Raw genomic sequence first — 4,784 nt, 5'->3', positions numbered from 1 at the left:
CAGGAACTTTCTAGGAGTAGGGGAGACTTCAGTGTTTGGCCTTGGCTTCCAGAACTGCGTCACAACTAGCTTCCCCACTAGTTGTATACGAAGGAGCAAACTTCTTAAAGAAAATTAATTTCCTATAATCCATTTTTCCAGGGGCAGTCACTTGTCGGTAAGGGGGGTATAATAATGCTAATTGTACAATAAAATAATGTGTTTTTAGCTTTCAGTATAAAAAACAATTAATTATAAAATCTGTTAAAAATAACAAAAGTAAAAGCACAAATTAATAATAACAGATTTGTCAAAACAATATATTAATTACGAATTTAATTATTAACATAGGTGTAATATTACAATTACAATATTACGTTATCAATAACGTAACAAGTTTTTATTGTTCTAAAGATAAATTTTCTTTGACCACCACTAAAATCAGTAATTAAAAATAGCAAAATTTAACCCCTTCCCTTTTTTTTAATTCTACCCAAAATTTAATGCCATCAATGCCTCCCCCCCCCCCTGATGTGCAATATTATGTACATACATCTTGCGGAAATTTCTAAACTTTTTTATTCTTTTTTAGATGATTAATTCACCATATTAACTTCAAATCTTGTGCTTGGGAATATGAAATAAAAATTTGTAGCGTATGAAAAATTTCATGTACCGATATTCAAAATGTTGCCCGATCGCTGTACTTTTCCTTTATAGTTGTGGTACTGCAGCAGCAATACAAGTACAGCTGGAAAAGTAAAAAAAAAAAAAAAACGTGCAAAGTAAATAAAAATTTAGAAAATATTAAAAATTGATGAAGTATGTTAAATGAAGGCTGAAGGTTTTAGTTGTTTTTAATTATTGTTGTTTGAAAGGTGGTCGAAACATGATATTCTTTCTGTAAATTTTATTTTAAGTAAATTGGTAGATAGATCAGTCTTTTAAACGGGTCAGTAAAAAATTAGAAATGGCAATGAAAAATTTTAATTAATATATGAGGTAACATCCGCTTATTATTAGGATAGAGTACACAATCAGTTTCATGCAAGCGTGGAATACTGTACGAGCATTACTTTTAGTACAATTGTTTCACTGTAAAGAAACATGAGCGAATGTATTCATCATTGACAGAAAATCAAGACTTCTATCTGTTTTAATGTAAAGTTTTACTTATTTCATAACTCTTTTCTATCCAGTAGACAAATGAAATTCTATATTTACTGTGATAATGCTGTTAAAACATATAATTAATTTCTGATTTCAGTGTTAGTTTCTGCTCTTCGTAGCATTGTTACTCATAAACATTTGTACCGGAGTACCTTTATTCTCAACAATACTTTTATCACTCACTAAAATTCAAAAAAACTCTCACAACTTTTAGCACTTTCGAAGCGTTAAAAGTAGTTTTGAGAATGGAGATACTCCGAAACGCATCAACTATGAGTGACAGTGCTACGAAGGGTAGAAAATGACACTCAAATTAATTATGATAATCCTAACGGAAATATAAAATATTGTGAAAAAATATATATTTCATCACCAAGAGAAACGCTTTTAATTTTATTGGACTCTATTTTTTTTTTTTTTTACATTAAAACTAGCCGAGGAAAATATTTTTTTAAATTACTTATAAAGGGCTGATAAAACTATTTTTTAATGTTCTAACTTTTCATATAATTTCTATAGGAAGTTATGGAACATCTCACGACAACAGTCCAACCCATGCAACATAGAGATTCTTGGGAAAACTCGGGATTCGAACAACTTCCACACGCTCCTTTACTTTATAACTACTTTCTTATCTGTACCTATAAAGCAACTTCTTCTGACTGACTGATTCATCAACGCCCAGCAAAATCGGCTGAAGATAAATTAATGAAAATGTATAATATGTTCTTACGATGTAAATGCAATCTAAGAAAGGATTTTTTGAAATGCCGAGTTTAAAGGATAAAAATGGAGTAATAATGAAATTTACTATTTTTTTTTTAAATTTATCAGTAACAAAAGAAGACATGAACTTGATTTTTTGTGTGTATGTAATCTTCATGTAAATATCTAAAAATTAATTTCTAAATTTTTTGAAATTCCGAGTTGAAAGGTTTAAAGTAGATTTTGATGTTTTTTTTAAACCCGGCTATTTCTTTTATTTCTCGATTTCAAATTAATATATCAACTTGATTTTTGGTGTGTGTAATTTTCATGTAAATATTTAAAAATCAACTTTTAGATTTTACAAAATTCGACCTTAAATGGAGTGAAGAGAGGTAAAAAAAAAAAAATTGGACAATAATTGCAGATTTTCCTTATTTCCGACTATACTAAATGAGATATTTATTCGATTGGGGCTTCTAAATACTCTTCAGATAAATATCTAAAAACCATATTCATTTTCGGGTTTTATTGAATTTCAACTAACATAGCCACTGTTATTGTATGTGTGACGCGACTGGCTGCACCTGCCTCCAGTTACTTAGCTAAAATAAATCAAAAAAACGAAGTATCTCCAGTGGTGTTTGTAAGGTAACCCTAAGAACTGGGAAAAATACATTTTTACCTGTACGAAGGACGAGTAACTAGTTACAAAATATATTTTTAAGATGGAGGCCGATTGTTTTGAAATTCACATTCTTAGATCACTCAGTCTTGGGTTGTGTTAATACAGGACCAGAGACCATTCTGTTGCTCTGAAGAAATTACAATACCTTGATATTTTTTAATAAATTGAAAGGCTTTAATTTTTGTTTATCATTATTTTTCTCAAAAGCACAAGTTAATGGCTACAGCGGGGTATGCATTCATTAACGATGTATCAGTAGAATATGTATTTTAAAAGGGCAGCAAGTTTTGAAATTAAAAAAAAATTACAATACCTAGTGTTACAAAATGTGAACATCAAATTTAGATAAGAAATTTTTAATTTTCTAGAATAATATGATACTCCGGTAGAGGCGCAAAACGAAGATATTAAATGAATAGTTTTTCTTTACTGCGTTATATACGAGTAGAATAATTTGTTGACGTTTGTCTTCACCTTTCGTAAAAAATATGTACAGCCTAAAAACAGATCAAGGCTAAATCTAAATAAATGAAACTGCAAGTGAAAGAAAGTAGAAAACAAATGATACTTAGTTATCTGTAATCTGATAATATTTAAGATATATGGACTACAATAATTCAATATTTGCACATAATTAATTTTTAGGTAAATTTGATAAAAAAGCTACGTATTGGTACTATGATTCGACTTCCGGAAAATTTCGACATACCTTTGCGTTTCACATCACCCAGATACCAAAACCACCGTCAGTTCAAAAGTTTAACCGTCAGTTCAAAAGTTTATGTATACATTAATATATATATTACACACACACACACACACACACACACACACATATATATATTTTTGGGGACACGGTAACTGCCGTAATTTTGCGCCAATCACTTTCAAATTGATACATAAAATATAACAACCTAAAATCTCAGTCGAGTTCGTTAATGAGAAAAATCGGGCTATGTGGGTTAAAATGAGGGGGCTTTTCCAAAAAAAAAAAAAAAAAAAAAAAAAAAAAAAATATTGCTATAACTTTCTTATTAAGTAAAATATCGAATTCGTTTAAAGTTCCTACTATTTTTTATACAAGGGCCTGAAATTTATCTACATAAAGTTTTTTGATATCACCATTGGTCTACGAAATGGAAAAAATGGTGTTTTGAAAACAAACAAAAAATGCATACTTCCCTTAATTGGCACAGTATCGAATCGATTTAAAGTGGTAGTTAGTCCTCTAAACATTACCTGAAATTTTTGTCTGAGAAAATCTTTGATATGACCAACCCTTACAGAAAGGGATGACCAAAATATTGCTAGAATTGTAAAAAGATGTGGATTGTCGTATGCTAAATATATGAAACTTTTTTCGCATGCAACAATTGTCGTATTGAGTAAATTTGAAGTTTTTCTTAACGTTAAGGTGGAAATCTTTTTATCTCCTAATTAACATTGGTGAAATCTACCTCCGTCTTCCGGTGCCGAAAGGGATTTTTTTCTTATGTAACTGTAACTTTGGTTATACTAGTTTTTGATTATTTTTTTAGCCTCCGGGACCCCCATTAGGTATTGCCTCACATGCTGAGATGTTTTGTAGCGTGTGAAAATGCCATATCTGATCGGGATTCAAACCCGGGATCTCCAAATTAAAAACCGAGACGCTACAGTCAAAATGGATTTAGGGATGGTCAAAATGTGTAGTATTTCCATTGAAATTTGAAAACTGAAATTTTTTGCCATCACACTACTTCTTTTACTTCATATAAGGAAGTAAAAAGAAAAAAAATTATTTAATAATAATACAGCAGTCTCACTAAAATATATATGCTGTTAAAACGTGGCATTTGAATCAAATCAAATGGGATTCGAAGATAAAAAATTATACAAATATAATTTAAAATATTAAACTCGAAAAACTTTCAACATTTCTTTATTTCCTCATATGATGAAAAGAAAATCAGTTGAAACAATATTTGGCAAATTATCGGGTTATAAGGCCAGTAGTTTCCTCCGCTGCTTCGTTGGTCCGCCAATGTTTGGAAGTAGGCCGGCGATCAATCTCATCTTCTCTGTCCTGCCGCAACCTTCTATAGCTTGTACACCGAATCTGAGTCTGCCTCACCGAATCTGCAGTCTATCCAGACTCCAAGATATTTGATTGTCGGCCTGGAGGCAATCTTTCTATCACAAGCGTGATTGAAGGTAGAAAGATTGTCTTTTCTGGGACCAGCGTCAATCCTGCTCCAGCTAT

Source organism: Lycorma delicatula, chromosome 10 (genome assembly GCF_047948215.1).
Source record: "Lycorma delicatula isolate Av1 chromosome 10, ASM4794821v1, whole genome shotgun sequence".
In the NCBI taxonomy this organism is placed as follows: Eukaryota; Metazoa; Arthropoda; class Insecta; order Hemiptera; family Fulgoridae; genus Lycorma; species Lycorma delicatula.
Note: the sequence above shows the minus strand (reverse complement) of the source record.